This window comes from Coptis chinensis, chromosome 6, assembly GCF_015680905.1.
Source record: "Coptis chinensis isolate HL-2020 chromosome 6, ASM1568090v1, whole genome shotgun sequence".
NCBI classification, from domain to species: domain Eukaryota; kingdom Viridiplantae; phylum Streptophyta; class Magnoliopsida; order Ranunculales; family Ranunculaceae; genus Coptis; species Coptis chinensis.
Genome location: NC_141461.1, coordinates 17,396,541 through 17,414,778, shown reverse-complemented (window position 1 = coordinate 17,414,778; position 18,238 = coordinate 17,396,541). Strand labels below are relative to the sequence as shown.

Below are 18,238 nucleotides of genomic sequence, written 5' to 3'. Positions count from 1 at the left end.
GGAGATTTATTCAAGATTTCTCAAAGGTTGCTAGACCTTTAACCAATCTCCTGCTTAAAGATGTCGTTTTTTATTTCAGTTTCAGTTGCAAACAAGCCTTTGAGGTATTAAAAACCGCATTAACTACCGCTCCCATAATTCAACCACCTGATTGGTTTAAACCTTTTGAATTAATGTGTGACGCGAGCGACTATACTATTGGAGCTGTACTAGGGCAACGCCGAGAAGATAAGCCGGTTGTCATTTACTATGCGAGTAAAACCCTTAATGAAGCTCAACGTAACTATACCACCACCGAAAAGAGTTTCTCGCCGTTGTATATCGTTAGATAAGTTTCGCCCTTACCTAGTGGGTTCTCCAACTATTGTCTACATTGATCATGCGCACTTCGCCGTTATCTATTAGCTTAAAAAGATGCAAAACAAAGGTTGATCCGATGGATTCTCCTTTTGCAAAGAGTTTACTCTCGAAATTAGAGATAAAAAAGGTAGCGAAAATGTGGTTGCGCACCATTTGTCAAGACTTGTCGCTGATGTTGATACCGATCATCGAACCTATCCGTGATTCCTTTCCGATGAACACTTGTACTCTATTTTTTCGGCCCCTTAGTACGCGGACATAGTAAATTACTTAGTTACCGAGGAAGTTCCTTTATCTTGGTCTCAGAATGACCGGAAAAAGTTTTATCCACCGTGAAATTCTATTTCGATGATCCCTACCTCTTCAAGTATTGTTTAGACCAACTAATCCACCGCTGCATTCCCGACCGGGAACACAATGATGTGTTATCCTTCGCCATGAACAATCTTGTGGTGGTCATTTTAGTGATAAGAAAATTGCGCCAAGGTTCTACAATGTGGTTTTATTGGCCAACATTGTTTAGAGATGCACATGAGCATTGCAAAGCATGCATCGCCGCCGCCAGCTTAGGTCGCATTACTCAACGCAATATGATGCCCTTAAATCCCATTCTAATTGTGGAAATCTTTGATGTATGGGGCATCGACTTCATGGGTCCATTTCCAAATTCTCATGGCTTCCTATACATACTTGTAGCAGTTGACTATGTGTCAAAATGGATTGAGGCATTGGCATGTCGTGCTAACGATCATAAAACGTCGCTTTTGTTTGTAAAAGAAAATATTTTCTCTCGATTTGGTGTTCCAAAAGCTATAATTAGTGATGGGGAAAAAATTTCGCAATAAAATTTTGAATCATTAGTAAAGAAATATGGAGTCACGCGACAAAGTGGCAACTCCGTATCATCCTCAAACCAATGGTCAAGTAGAAGTCTCTAATCGAGAAATAAAATCCATTTTGAAAAAAACTAATCCATCTAGGAAAGACGGGTCTCTACGATTATCGATGCCTTGTGGGCATACGTGAACAGCCTTTTAAGACACTTTATAGGGATGTCTCTCAGATCGCCTCATTTTGGAAAACCTTGTCATCTGCCGGTTGAACTTGAGCACCGTGGCTCTATGGGCCATCAAAAGCCTCAATTATAACACTAACGCGGCGCTTAAAAGAGAAAATTGCGAAGAAATGAGCTTGAGGAAATTCGAGTGATGCCTATGATCTCTCGAATCCTATAAAGCCAACATGAAAAGAGTGCATGACAAGCACATATTGCGAAAAAAGTTCAAAGTCGGTCAAAAAGTTTTGATGTACAACTCAAGATTACACATTTTTCCGTGAAAATTAAAACTCGATGGTCCGGTCCTTTCATCGTCTCTGGCACCCCCTTATGGGGCTATCTCTCGTGAAAAACGTAAATGATGGTAGCGAATTTCAAGTAAATGGCCAGCGCCTTAAACATTATCATGAATTGTGCTCTCCAGATGTCGAAGAGACTCTTCTAAATGATCCAGTCTACACAGACTAATAGATTCGCTGGTGTACTTCTTTCCATGTATTTAAACAGGAAAAGTATGCCATTAAGGTAGCCAGGCCCTCTTCTATTTTCTTTTCTAAAAAATCCCTAAAGTGTGTGGTTGCAAGCACCGGAACCTTAGTCCACAAAAACTCTACTTCAGAACTGAGTATAAATGTCTTCTGATAATCGAGCAAACGTGCCTCCAAGAAAACAATGGTTACCAAAAATTTCAACTCCTTCTTTCTCCTCCCTTTTCTATTCTCTTCCTCGCGAACTCCAACTCATCATTTGGTCCAAATCTCACCTATCTCGAATTGGTAATGGTTGTAGTACTTTTGCTCGAAAGCGACTAGCGAAAAGGATAGGGTGGTGTATGAATTGTCAAACTCCTTTCTGTCCAGGTCTTGATCTTTTATCCGAGATGAGCCGGTATAAGGTATATTATTGTCTGACACCAGCTCAACAGGATAAACTTCGTCGTCGTCCCGTTGCTCCCACAGGTTGGGATTCGTCTTGAGGATCTGACGTTAAAAGACTCACATTCGTCTTGAGGATCTGACGTTAAAAGACTCAACATGTATATACTCGTTTTGTTTTATTAGCACCCAGCATGGTGCCCAAAGAGAGTCGTGATATGCACCATCGGACATTTCCTAGTTCGTACGGGCAATGGATTCCACCAGGCCAACCCCGTTCAGTTTTCTATGTGACTGTTTCGGGGCGGTTTGAGGCTATACCATATGTACTAAGGGTAATATTATTATTAGACCATTGCACATTGGTCAAGGATGGTACCGTCCCAAACCCTAGGCCCCCCAAAACATAAAGGATAAGCCACCGGCTGGATTGGGTTCGCCTGAGCCGACATGAAAGTTGCCTCGAAGTTAAGCCAGTTGTGATGTGTTGTTTTATTTGGATTTCGGTGTTGTTGATCGCTTCTTCCTCGACTTGTACATTTGTATATAAAAGTATAAATAAATAAAAAAAAAAAAAAAAAAAAAATGATGTTTGAATGTGATTTTTCATATTCTAGTGGATGGCATTTTTAATACCGATCGTTTCGATATCTCATCCGCTCAATTTGGAGTTGAAACGAATCGAATTTCCACGCTTGAAATTTCGAACATTTCGACACAAAGATGAATTTCTGTAATTCATTTGTACTTGGGCCAAAATTTTGCCCGACCCAAAACCAAAGATCCGGTACAAAGCCCACGCTACGGGCACCCACGTGTCCCCCCTCTTCTTCTTCCACAAAAATCAGATCTTGGTCCCCCACAATCCACTTTCTCATACAGATACCAAAGATGAATTTGACCCACAAGACGCTTGGCCAACCTCCACCAAACTCAACCCCTTCCTCCAGCACCACCTCCTCCACCTCCTCTTGCTATTTGCACCATCAAAAGTTAATTTACACCGCCTATGGCCGCATCGAAGAAGAATTACGGTTGAGAGAAATTTCACAAATCTCTATAATTCCGGATGTTTCACCCATTTTTCATGAGGAAATTGCTAGTAGAGAGTGGGAATATCTATTGCATCAATCCCAGCTCAATATTCAAGAATTGGTGTTGAAATTTTATAACAATGGAGGTTTCCGGGTGACGAATTTTGGATTACGGATGGATGGAACGTGAACTCACGCCGGAGTTGATTTCGACACCGCCGCAGATTCGATTAACTCGAGATAGCCCGACCTCAAGTATTGTCGAGTATCCGACCACGAGGGATTTGATGTTTGACACGCTTCGAGGGGAGTACAACATCGCTCGAATCGCTGTGTACCAAAGATTCGCCGAGGCGTAACCAATTAGCCGTCACTCAATGGTCGGGCGACAACGCCATTGAACTTCAAAGACGCCCGACGTGAACAAGACTTTCTTGCACTCGCCGTGGATCCTACAGAGAGGGAAGCACACTTTCTGTATGGTCCATTTCTGGGCCATATTCTTACGACATCGTCAAATAGGTCAGCCTCTTGTTGCTGTACTTGTTACTCAGCCTTATGTTTAACTTAGGGTTCCAAATACTACTCCTTTCATTGAAACAAGGTCTTTCGAGAATTTTGGAATTTTTGAGACTTGTGTTTTAGACCATTGGGACCCAGAGCTAGAGATGACATTGAGCATAATAACGCACCTCCTCCTCCCTCCTTCACCACTGCATCGCTTTTAATGAAGATACCATGCTCTAATCAATACTCCTATGGATGCCTTGAGGAACATGAATTCTAGTATGCGCAGGATGTTTCTTCGCCAGAAGAGATGATTACTTCCCTGCATGAATTCCAAAGAAGAAATGAGAAATCGCCAAGGCCAATTCCAGAGAATGATGATGGCAAATCAGCAAAAGAATTCCAAGATCGATTGCTACAGGTCTATAGGCCACATTCCGCACCGGTCATTTCGGCCAAGAAGTTAAGTTCAGGTGGCGAAGACATAGAAACCCCGGGTTTATCTTCTCACAGCCGGAGGATTCACAAAGAGTCGTTTATTTCCTTTGGTTTAGAAATGACTATGTCATTTATTTCCCTTATGCATTGCATTTTTATTTTTTAGCTTAAATTATTATATATCGGTTGATTTTTCATAATTTTGTATCTCCGCACGGGTTTGAATGAGAAATTATTTATGCTAATATAGTACTTCAAAAATATGAGTTTGCTCATTGATTCATTGGGCCTACTCTCAAAGCCTCCAACGGTCCGAACCCAACGGACTAATCCAAACGATCGATGCCCAACGGGTTTTAAATCAAGTTATAAATACAACTCTCCTTTCCACTTTCACTCATTCCCTTCTCTCACTCTTCACACATTCTTCTTCACAAATTTTCAATTTCTTGAACAAAATGAATAAAATAGAGCGATGGGAAAGGAGCAACGCTGAATGGGCTATCACATTAATTGTGATAACAAAGTGTTTATCATTATTCTCTTTGTCACTCATGCACAACATGATCCAGAACATCTAGATCTATGTAACCGGTTTTTTTTTTTTTCTGATTTTCATTTTGTATATTAGTATGGTGTGTTAAATAATTCTCACACATTTGTACGGGTTACGTATTAAATGGAGAAGTTCCGTATTAAATATTTGTGTATATTAGTTGTCTTTTCCTCTCTATAAAATATATATATATATATATATATATAATAAAATAATAATAATAATAATAATAATAATAATAATAATAATAATAAGTAAATAAATAAACAAACCATAACAAAGAAAGGCCATCCAAAACTCACCAAAATAATTAATGGATACACATAGTGTTCGAGAAAATCACGACGCTTACAAGGTACACATAACACTTGTCACACTTGTACTTCGATTATTCTATCCATATTCTATTACCGAAGTTATGATCATAATTTCTGAAATTACGTGTAAGTTTAACTACCCCCGAAACTTTCCTCCAGATTTTCTTAACATTAAACCATCTCATTAATTGTATTTGGATATCCGACATGACAAAGACTTCACTGTGGATCCCCTGATGATATAGCCTCATAGATTGCCTATAAATCTCTTCTTTTTTAGCCATTCTTATTCATACAATTTTCACTATCCTTCCCTTCAGAATGGCTCAACCAAGAAAAAAATAATAGAGAAAAGACTACCTAAAACTTTCAAGAAGAAGGCGGTTTTCTCCTTATTTTGACACTGAAATCATACGTCCGCTGATGGACACCTCTTCTATATCATTCAGCCTAGTTATTCCCTTGAGAATTGGTTTTGATGTTCTACCAATTTAGCGGATATGAAGATGGAAAATTCTACTTCAATGCCTATGGACAAAACGATTGGAATTGAATAAGGAAATGATCTCCGACATACTTCAAATCCCAATAAAACCCGTGAGTCCCTTTAATTCAAGAGTCATCATTAGATTCATGAAAAATCTTTATCTGCGAGCTACCGTATCTGGCGACGTCGAAAATACACATCACATGGTTCTTCAACTCTTTGAAAAACAGAATCAACGTGTTGTGCTCCAATTGTTGGGACATAATGTGGTAGGTACATCACACCAATCTGAAGTCACAAAGCCTCAACTTCACCTACTTTGGATTTTGCAAACTCAAAGAGATGATTTTTGTCTAATCCAACACCTGCGAACGTAATCACCAAGAAAACAAGAAGGTCGGCTCTACCCACTTTGGTTACACAGTGATATGATGCGTTAAGGGTTATCCAATAATTTCTCGAGACACCCCTTCAAAGAGCATATATAAAGGTACTTCAAACGGACTACTCCGTTGGTTTTGGACCCCGATACTCACGATAGATAAGCGAGAACACCCCAGCTCAAATTCTGACCATTTATTTGATGAAAATGTCATCTTTGAATATTATTAATCCCATGGAAGGCATTAAACTTCTTCATCAGGGTTTGAGGAACTACACACAATGTAATATCATCATCATTAACTCTTCGGGGATTTCCAAGATCGTCAAGCAACGATGATGTTGAAACGGGGAGAAATCTTGGAAAATCATTCTCAACACCTCTGGAGCGTAATCACCAAGAAAAACAAGAAGGTCGGCACCTCTACCCACTTTAGTATACGCAGGATTATGATCGTTAGGGGTTATCAATAATTTTCTCCAGAGGACACCCTTCAAATAGCATATAAAGGTCTCCAAACAAATTTACTCAGTTTGGTTTTGGACCCCCGATGCCTACGATAGATGAGCAGAACAACCCAAGCTCAAATTGACCATTTATTTTATGAAAATGCCATGCCGAATATTATTAATCCCATGGAAGGCATTAAACTTCTTTCATCGGGGTTTGAGAGGAAACTACTGCCTTCGTCGAGGAATATCATCATCCACAACTCTTGAGGGATTTCCAAGATCGTCAAGCAAGCATGATGTTGAACCGGAGGGAGATCTTGGAAAATCATTCTCAATCCTTGCAAAATCCGCTCTCCTAATGGAAAATCAAAGCGTACTCTCCCCGTGAGGGGACGTTCGGATGCGGCTCGACCAACAAATAAGACCTAAATGATCCCTGTGCAAAAATATCATCTCCAAGATCGATATAAGAATCCATGATATTACTAAGTCAATAAGTATATAATCATATATGTTATTATTTTTCATCCGTACTATGTATTTTGTCTTATCTTTTTTGTCTTCTTTTGTATATAATGCTTAGTAGGATTGTCATCATTTCGGTTTGACTAATATCAAATTTTAACATGTGCTTCTGGGGAGGGTCTATTTTCTTACATACTCATTTTTCTCTGGTTGCCTAGATCGTTACTCATTTCTTTGCTTCATCCACCATGGCATCTTTATCAAACATTGCATCTTCATCATCCATGGTACCTCCCAAACTCGTTCTGAGCAATCCTTTTCGGTCTATGATGGATTCCAATGCCTATGGCCATCTTTTTCCATGATTACATCTAAACATTGGGTGGTCTTCCCTAATTCTTCAACTCCGACCAAACTTATTCTCCGAGTTTTGGTGCATACTTTTATGCTAATATGGAAGACACACCCAGCATTCAACTATCGCATGGTTTCTACTTAAGATGGGTTCACAATCCGAGTTGGTGACACACCTCATATTTTTTCTCAACAACAACACTTTAACTTTGGACCTTCCATACCCGCTAACTCCGCTGAATCTTGGCATTACATCTATCATAATTCTTACCGTTTTTCAAAGGCGTTTAGCGACTCTTATGGTGATGGTCTTGAGATCAAACGAGAAGGCAATGACCATGTGCCATAAAACATCACCATTCCATTAGCAAGCATGACCATGAACATGGGAACGCAATGTTATTTGTACTCCCCGAACATTATGGGAGATTGGCATTTTTCTCGCCAACGAGGAGCAAGGTCAGATTCCAGTCTTAGCTTTCGAGGGTCATGTATTATTTAACATTTTAGGTTGTGTTGTCTCCAACCTCAAAACGAGCTTGCACTTTTCGGGATCAAAAGATATACTTTTACCGGTCAGCGGCTTGCGGATCATGAAGACACATTTCCCACGGTTTAGACTACTTTTCATGATGGGTCAAAGGTGGATTCCATGTGCCCGAGAAACTGATCATTTCTCATTGAGGTTTCGTTAACGGAAGCCGTCCCCTCGAGCACCGAGGCATGTTCGATGTTAGCCAAAGGGCTAAAAAGATGAAGACCAATTTGAGGGAATCCGGAGACAAAGAATGGGCGAAATTTGGCGGAACTATTATCTATTGGTAGCGATGCTAAGGAAATGCATTTCCTTAAAGAGGACGCTGGACCTTCACATCCTGCTGGATGGTAAACTTGAAGTTACCATTGTACATATATCTAGCTAAACCTTATGCTTGGTGTGTTATTGTTTTTTCATGTTTCAGTATGCTATTGTTTTTCATTATTCCGTGTGCTATGTATCGTGTGCTATGTTTAGTGTGCTATTGAACATTTTCTTGTTCTTTAAAGATAATATATTATGATCTCCAACCTCTGTTCGCCAATCTAGCCCTAATTTTTCTCACGGCTTCCGGTATTTTCTCTCTTTATTTATTGATCCTTCGAGGACTAAAGCATCATTACGTTTGGTGTGCTTTAAACACAGAGTAAAAAATTAGGCATCTTGTAGCATGTATATAGTTTTTATTTTCATATTAATAATTGTACTTAGTGACAAAGTCTTGTTTCCTTTTCAATGATGAAAATTGTCTAGAAATCTCACATTAGTATCAGAATTAGGATTTGTTTTTAAGAAACTTTTAGATATCGCGATGCAATAGTTTATACATCTTTTTCATGAATATTCATGTCTTTGAAATTTATCATCGATTGTATATGGCGGTAAGTTTCGGAAACCAGCGGTTAGTTACTTAAACTATAAATCCTGTGAGAATCTAACAAAAACTTTGACATGAGGGATTTGTGTGTGATGACACAAAAGGAGTAGTTTTTCCGATTAGAGAAATCACGCGTCTACTTACTTGATCACCACCAACCCTAGGCTGAGAATTTAGGCCTTCTTTGGATCGACATAGCTAAAATTCTTACATTTACAAATTTTACCGCTTAGTCACTTAATTGAACCGTTCATCAAACCTTTCACTTTCACCAAAATTCCTTACCCATTTATTAAACCAAATAAAAAGAACCTACCTAAGTGATGAGTATGAGAAATAGGATGAAATGTGGAAAGAATAAAGAGAAAGACTTGTCCCCAAATAAAAGTCAGGTTACTTGCGAGGAAAAGAAAAATAGAATCATGTTTTTAAGCTATCTATCTATATATATATATATATATATATATATATATATATATATATATATATATATATATATATATATATAATAAAAATCCATTAGAGGCTTAAGAACAAGGTTATAAAACTCAGTTAGAAGAAGGAAAGAAACAAAGGATTTCTAGTTGTAAAATATATGAAGACCACTATTATCTCATACCAAGTAAATTTTGATTATCCATTTCCATTTTCTTGTACACTATCCACCCAAACCCACAATACCTAATAAAGACCTCTAGCCAATTAGGGAGTAGGGTGGTGTGATAATAAGTAATAGAGCGTGATTGATCGACATCAATCCTCGGATCATTCATTGAGGATGTAAGGAAAAGTGTGCCCACTGCACAATTGGAGTTAACAAAATCTGAGTGGAAAAATTTTTGAGTGAATTTGTGTTTCAAGACATACACAGTGGAGAACCCATTTAGGTATGCTCTCCAAAGGATCCAGAAACAACCCTACTAGTATATTTCAATGAAAAGTTCATCGCATGAATAATCATATGTAGATGTTTTAATTATTGAATACATATTAACTCGAGTTTCAAAGAAATCAATCCTCGTTTCCCTGCTAAGGAGATGTATGGATATCGAATCGTTGTAGTAAAATGAAGTTTGTGAGTATCTTTTTCTGGAAAACTCTCACGAAATTTTATAACTTCGCCCTTAGGAATTCCTAGTGGTTTAAGGCCCTTGTCAATATGGTCAATGCAACCGCACTCTGCTAAACGAGAATTAGTTTAGGACTACACATTTTGGCCACTTATCTATTTTAGTGTGTCTTCTTTGCTCGGTGACAAGCAAAGTGTTGTTTGGGGTAGTGTGATAAGCACCCAAAAGTGTATTATGAAACCCCATTGGGACACATATAAATTTGGTTAATTATGTGTTTAATAATCATGAAATAAATATGTTTTCATACTTTTGCGGTATTTGCATTAAACATGGAAATATTGGTTAAACTCATGCGATAAAAGCCACGAAGGGCGGCGATATATGAAATTTTTCCAAACCATACAAAAGCATCAAACTTCCAAAGCTCCTCTCGAACTAGGACTCAATGCGACAAGAGAGCTGCTCGGACAATCGGACGATGAACTCTACACATAAGGGAAGTTGTAAAACGCCCAAAATACCGGACCGCCATTGGACTGCTATTACATGGACCCACTATGCGGGGACACAAGATTGGATGAGTCATCAATCATGGAGCATGTCAAGACAAAAATAACAAATTATTGGTGCAAAGTTGACACCTTGCATGTAATAAATTAGAGTTGGTGTTAATAGTGAAAAAAAGGCAAGGTGTCACTTTGTTTTAATGTGGTGGATAAAAATGAATTAATGTGGTTTGATGATTCACTTAGGAGGAAATGAGATTTCTCTCAAATAGAGAAGAAATTAGACAAGGGTGGGGGACACTCCATTTACTCCCTTGACTTATTTTCCTTACATGGCATTATTTTAGTTCCTTAGTGGAAAAAAATCATAAGTTAGTTTTTAGTTTTTATTAGAAAGCTTGTAATAGTTTTAATGGAGGAAACACTTGTTTTCTTCTAGAAAATAAATAGAAGTGAGTTTGATTGTTTATCTTCTTCCTTTTTCTCTCTTTCTTTGTTTCTCTAGTTTAAATTCCTTGTCTCAAGGATCATAAGTTAACTTTCCTTTTGGGGAGTTAATCCAACTCATGTGAGGGAAAACAATTGTTGTTGGTTTGGTAGGTTTTAGGAAGAACAACTAACTCTACATCCTATCCCAAAATGATAGTTGGTGTAAGTGTCTAGTTAGGAATCAAGCAATGAGCTTAGAGATAAGTCATTGCTTGGTTCCATTTTTACTAGCATGTATGAGCTCTTAAGTGAGCCATACGTGCTAGGGATCAAATCTTTTTTTCCATTAGAGACTTGTCTATGAGTCTAGGAAGAATCATTAAACCTTTTCAAATCAATAAACTAAATGTTAGTTTCACATGAGGAGGATTAACTCTCCACCTTTTTCTTAGTAATTTGTATTTTGTTTAAGTGCATGATTTCAAACTTTAATGTTTTTCTAAATGTTGTGTAGGAAAGAAAACCTAGCATTAGTATTATAACCTTACTCCTTAGTTCCCTTTATTGTAACAACCAATTTGTAGTTGTCCTAGACTTTAGGTTGGTTCGAATCCTTATTCCAACTCTAACGAAATCAAAGATCATGAGTAAGGACCTTGAGTTGCTTTTGCATCAATTTAAAGAGTTCAAACTCTAAGTAGTAGCAAAGAAGCATATATCAATGCACACCTAAAAAAAAATAGTAAACTTTAAAATATTTAATATTAAAAGTTTAACAGATATATACCAATATAGAAAAGGTTTCACAATTAGCTTATAATATTGTTACCTCTACTATCAATATATGCATTTAGCTCTTTATCAATGTTTCTATGCTTTCGGATCTCTTCTTGTCTACACGTAGCGGTTGTACTTTTAGATGTAGATATCCTTTTATGACGCATTGAATCAACTAATAGAAAATGATTTAGATTAGTTTTATTGGAAATACATAATAATTTAACAATAATGGTTATGTAAAAAAATCTACCGGTATTTCTTTTTCGTACAAAATTCTCCATCTGTTATAGCGAGAAATCCTAGCATTTTCTAACTTATTAATCTCTCCAAAATCGTGATAGAAAAAAATATTCCGATATGTGGGAAAAAAAAAAGTGCGTCGCCGATATGTGAAAAAAAAAAAAGTGTTGAAAGAAAAAACCACAGAAAGTTAAAACTTGATCTTACCTCCACAATAAACATTTTTTATTAGCTTTTGTAGAATGTCATCTCTATGTTTGTCGGTTGTGTCAGTCCCTTGCTGACCATACATTGTGCTACCATCACAAAAAAAAGTATATGTTGGTGAGAAATATGTTTCAAGATAATAAAAAAGTGTGAATCAACTAATATAAAATGATTTAGATTAGTTTTTATTGGAAATACATAATAATTTAACAATAATGGTTTCGTAAAAAAATATAGTGTTATTTCTTGTTCATGCTAAAATTCTCCATTTGTTATAGCGAAAGCAATTCTAGCATTTTCTAACTTATTAATCCCTCCGTGAGACTATAGAAAAAAATACGCCGCTGCTATTTTCCTTTTTGTTATATGCATGGGTCAATAAGAGTATTACGGCTTCACCTTCAAGAATGCAACAAAGGTAAAAGTGAGTTTTCCAAAATAGGTGAGTGTTGCACTACTATGAAAGATATAAAGGACAAAAAATCCAGTTTGTCTATGCTTGATAATCCATTAGGCTCATGATGGAGCTGTTTTCCGCTCAAGCAGATAGGCCTTCGGGAAGCTAAGCTCCTTCAACTTCCTCTTCGCTTGTAACTTAGTTAATGCAAAACATCGCTGATTGTGCAAGCAACGCATTGTATTATCTGTCTTCAATCTTTTGGTTTTTCTTGGTAATAACCACTATGACTTTAGGAAAGTTTCAAATGTTAACTACTCTTATTGTTGTTATTATTACGTAACTACACATTCTAACTTTTGTTCTTCTTCTTGTTTTTCTGAGCTTCTAAACCTAGCTCCCAATTCCCGACATGGGCATCTTCACAAATTCTACTAATTGTAACTTGGTTAAAGCAAACATTAGTGATTGTTCAAGCACGTATTGTATTATCTGTCTTGATCTTTTTTGAGATATGCCTGCATTGGGAAACATAATCTGGTTGAATGGGGACTTTTTCAACACCTATATTAAAACATTTGCATCCTATTTCTAAGGAATGGATCATTGCTTGTACATAGAAAGAATTTCATTTGTCTTGAGCCTTTTGGTTTTGTTTGGTAATAACTACTATTATTTATCGCCTTTGGAAGACATCGACTTTGTTGAAAGAGAAGGAGCATCTTGATCAAATTTATCGAGGATTTTAGCTCGTTTAAAGACCAACCAATTCAAGTAGGAGAAATTAGTTTATGTGATAAGAGTAAGTTTGAGGAGACATTGGGGCAAACACATTTATATGAGGACAAAATAGCCAAATTAGAGAAGACACTTAAGATGAACATAGAAGATTTGGTGGGAGCAAATAAAGAAATGAAAAGGCTTCAAGTAATTATTCAGCAGAAGGAAAATGCTTTATCATTGGCATTTGCTAGAGAATCCGGGCAAAAAAGCAAGTTGAATCACTTAGTACATATGTCTGGAGACTGTTAAAGAGTTTGAAGTCATTGAAGTTGAAAGGGAAGCTGAAGCAATAAACAACAATCAACATCATCATTGTTATTTTCCAACATCTTGAAAGTAAAGGTTGGTTCCAACATTTTATCACTACCCTCACTATTTCTTTTTATTCTTCTTATTTTTCTTTTCTTTTTCTTTTCTTCTTCTTCTTTTTTTTTTTTCTAGTGTTTTTTTGTTCCGTTATTTTCCAACATACCCTCACTATTTCTTCTTATTCTTCTGTTATTCTTCTTTTCTTCTTCTTCTTTTTTTTTTTTCAGTGTTTTTTTTTGTTCCAATTCTTCGTCTTCTGTCTGGGGTTCTTCTTCTGTATTTTCTTTTTGGTTATTTTTCTAGGAAGAGTTATTCCCAACCCAACCCACCTAACTTAATCAAAGTACAATGGTGATTAACAATGGTTTTTTTTTTTTTTTTTTTTGCCTATGTGCAGGAGTTTATGGAACTATGTTGCTTGTGGAAAAGAACAATCATGGAATTCATTATAAAGGTAAGTTTTATGTAGCTATCAAATAGATATTGCAAAAAGGTGGAAAAGAACAATCATGGAATTCATTATAAAGGTAAGTTTTATGTAGCTGTCAAATAGATATTGCAAAAAGAATGAAAGAATATCGAAAATAAATAAAATAAGCATACTGTTGTACCTGTCAATTAGTAAATCTAACTATGTTGTACCTGTCAATTAGTAAATTTAACTATTTTTGTCAATTAGTAAATCTAACTATGTTGTACCTGTCAATTAGTAAATTGAACTATTTTTTCTGTATTACTTTTCAACAGGAATAAAGTACCTTACCTCTGAAGGAGTAATTGAAGTTGTTGATTAACTAATTGAAGCTTCAAGTTTGATGATAGACACAGGAGGCTCTTTCAAAGAGTTCTTTAAGTCTAAGTTTAAGGCCTTTTCAAGTTTGAAAATTAGTAAATTTAACTATTTTTGTCAATTAGTAAATCTAACTATGTTGTGTCAATTAGTAAATTTAATTATTTTTTCTGTATTATTTTTCAACAGGAATAAAGTACCTTACCTCTGAAGGAGTAATTGAAGTTGTTGATTAACTAATTGAAGCTTGAAGTTTGATGATAGACACAGGAGGCTCTTTCAAAGAGTTCTTTAAGTCTAAGAGTTTAAGGCCTTTCCAAGTTTGAAGAGTTGAGGGTTCTTAAAGTTTGAAGTCCTTGTTGAGGGTTCTTAAAGTTTGAAGTCCTTGAAGTTGGTATTTAGGAAGTTTGATTGTTAGGGTCGGAAGGTTTTGTTTTATTAGGATTCATAGTTTATTAGGTGAAGGGTTTCGTTTTAGAATTAATTTATCTGTTTTAATGATCCGTAGTTCTATCACTTAATCAAAATTGTGATTACGTCTAATTGGTTTGTTCTTAATATATGTATCTCGAGAACATCCAAACAATCTCGGAGAACATCCTCAAGGCCCAATGAAATTTAACAAGGATCAATTTGTAATAAATCAAAATACTATCCTCGATTTGTAATTAATTTTGTGTACCAACTTGAAAATACTGGCCGACGCGGCCTCCTAAAAACACATATGAGCATTTTCACCAAGCTTAATAATAGATTTAGATATATTTTTTGTTGACCCGTTAAAATTTTTTTTGTATGTTGATATGTCAAAAATATTAGAAATATTATCGATTATATCGAAAATATTATTGATATATTAATAAAAATAGGTCAAAAAATTAGTCAAAATCAACTATCTATATCGGATATATCGGTTGATATATATTGATATATCAAATACAAAATGTGTTAATATATCCATCCGATATATCACAATATATCCATATTGAGTACCTCAAAAACCGAGATATATCGGTAATATTTTGGTCCTCACTAAGGACTAGCAATCAAATTAAATGCTTGTGAGATCAGCAAAGCAAGAAAATTACCAATTGTAGGTGAATGTTAACAGCCTGATAATTAGGGAATTATATAACAGTGCAGGGGCAGCTAGAAGCCTAGAAGTAACAACGCCCGAGAAGAAGAGGTATATGCGCGCTGTTTGTGATTGAAGCCATGGTGTTAGTTATTTCATGGCCAAAAAAGAGTGCGGTTAACTCTAAACACTTCAATTAGCTAAACATGATGTTTGTAGTTCTTTATGCACTTCAATTAGCTAAACACTAATGTGAAATGACTTATGATCCAGATTATTCCCGATTTGTTCTGCAGAACTTAACATGCAAAGAACCACAATGGAGAAATGGACGTCTTGATGGATCATCAAGCAATTCATCAGGATTGGATTGAGGAACTTTACTGGGATGAAAATATGAAATGTAACTTTACTGTGAAAAACGTGAATGTATGAGTGTATGACAGTGTATGAATTTGTCCTTTTATCATTCAAAGGTAGATTTACACTTGGAGATTTAGTTACTGTTGGTCTCTTATTACCAATCTCTGCTGCTAATACCAAATTGGATTATGTTGTGTGATGTGCAACGGCGCCATATCATACCAATCACTTAATTAGTTTACCTGACCCAATAGGCCAATAAAACACCTCAGTGGACATGTCGAAATATATGGAGCAGATTAAATTCAGTGGCAAAACAAGTGAGATATTTGCTACGAATCTATAGTTCTATACTACTACCCCTTTAAAAAATTGAACTGAATTAATTGAATTTGAATTGCTATGCAGCTACACGTGAATTTGAATTAGTTCACCTGACACGTGCCAATAGAACACATTGGTGGACATGTCTAAATATATGGAACAAATTAAATTCAGTGAAAAAACAATTGAGATGCTATGCCATGTCACTGTTCTCTTTAAAAAAATATGAATTGAATAAATTGAATTTGAATTGCTCTGCAGCTACACTTGGTAATGTTGGTATATCACTACAAAGAATGCTAATGTTTATTTATAGTTTTATACATTATATTCCTGTGTATTCGAAAGAAAGTAAGGCATAGGGACCAATAATCTTGCTCGGGGTGTGCACTGTATTACTGACCATAGAGCTTGAAACCGAGACGTGGGGTGAGTAGCACTTGCAATGGAGTTCCCTTGTAATTGGTAACACTTGAAGTTTCGGTCATGTCAACTTTAGCATTCATTGGTGTCGCCAAATCGAAGCTATGAAGGAGACGAGCAAGCACCAAATGGATGACATTTAAGGCAAACAATAGCCCAGGACACATCCTTCTACCAGATCCAAAAGGAATGAGTTCGAAATGCTGACCCTTAACATCCATTTTCGAGTTACCATCGAGAAATCTTTCCGGTCGAAATTCTGAAGGATCAGACCACAAGGTTGGGTCTTGTTGCACCTTCCAAATGTTGACTAGTAATCGACTTCCTGCTTTGACATGGTAGCCACCAATATTGCAATCGTGTGTGGCCTCACGTTCAATAAGAGGCCCAACTTGGTATAGACGCATCGATTCTTTTACAATGGCTCCAAGGTAAACCAAATTGTTAATATCTGAGTCCTCAACATTTCTATCCTTACCAACATGTTGGTCTAATTCATCCTGGGCCTTCTTCAGAATGTCGCGGGTTGTTTAGTAGTAGAGAAAGGACCCATGTTAAGGCCACTGAAGTTGTGTCACTCCCCCAAGGATCACTCCCACGCATATAGATTTGATGAAGGTTTCAGGATCAGTGCCATGGAGCTGAATCTCTTCCATCATCGACAAAGTAAGATCGATGAAGTCTTGTTCACCATTTTTCGGCATTGCTAGACACTTTTTTCTTTTTGTTGATGCTCGTCCACCCAGGAACCGAATATGGAGTCAAGTTCCTTGGCTGTCTTTTTCATTGCACCAACATGACCAAGCATGTAATCCAACCATCCAAGTGATGGAAATATATCTGAGATCACGAGGTTTCCCATGAATTGAGCTGCATCATCAATCACTTTTTTGAAATGCTTGGCTTCATTAAGACCTAGCCGCGCCTTGGTCCCATAGTTCTGTTTACCGGACACCATTCTAGTCACCACATTGAGTGTCAACTCTTCGAACCATTTGTTCATCTCTACTATGACCGAACCCTGCCCAACTTCATGACCAATAGCACCATCAGTAACAGTACAAGTAGTGTCGTTTGAAGTTGAACAGAGTTGGTATAGCTCATTGAAGAACGCGCCCACTTCAGAAGCTCGGACTTGGTTTTGCATCTGAATCCTTTGGCTAGTGAGGAGATTAGACTTAGAGACCTTGCGCATTTCCACCCAAAGAGGTCCATAAGGTGCAAAGCCAACTGATGCTTGGTCATAGGTCAAGAGCTTCATTGCCATGTTGCTGGGACGATTCGTGAAATATTTATCGTTGGTGGTGAAACACTCCTTCGCCAGCTCCCAGCTACTGACTACGAGTTCTGGGTGTGGACCTATTTGGATCATAAAGGCTGGTCCATACTTATCGGCCAATTTTCCAAGAACATGATGAGGCAGTTCACCTCCCATTAACATTTGGAGATGACCAAGAATGGGCTTTGCGCCACCAGCTACTGGTGCTACATTCCTTCTTTTGTAATTGGTAGTGCTACTTTTGCTTGGTGCAGATTTATACCAAAATTTAGTATAAAGAACAAATACAGCAAGAAAGGCTAATACAAGTTGAAGAATCATGTTGGATGATTCGATTAGTTGAACTTTTGTGGTGAAATAGCTAGACTTGATAAGAAATGTTCTAAGATGAGAATAATGAATATGAATGTGATTCAAGTGAAGAAGATATGGGGAATGAATTTGAATGTGGTTGAAGTACTTAGTTTGATTGGTTTATATAGAGGTGTGTCAATGTATCATGCATGCTTTCTGTCAATAAAGAAAATTGGAATAAAATAATGAATATCATTCAAGTGTTTC

At 36.7% G+C, this 18,238-nt stretch overlaps 2 pseudogenes; both read right to left on the bottom strand.

Annotated features, from left to right (window-relative positions):
- Positions 1-16,370: 16,370 nt before the first annotated feature.
- Positions 16,371-16,805, bottom strand: LOC147491845 (protopine 6-monooxygenase pseudogene; annotated as a pseudogene).
- A 299-nt stretch (positions 16,806-17,104) lies between these two features.
- On the bottom strand, positions 17,105-17,998 carry LOC147491844 (protopine 6-monooxygenase pseudogene; annotated as a pseudogene).
- Between the last annotated feature and the right edge of the window lie 240 nt (positions 17,999-18,238).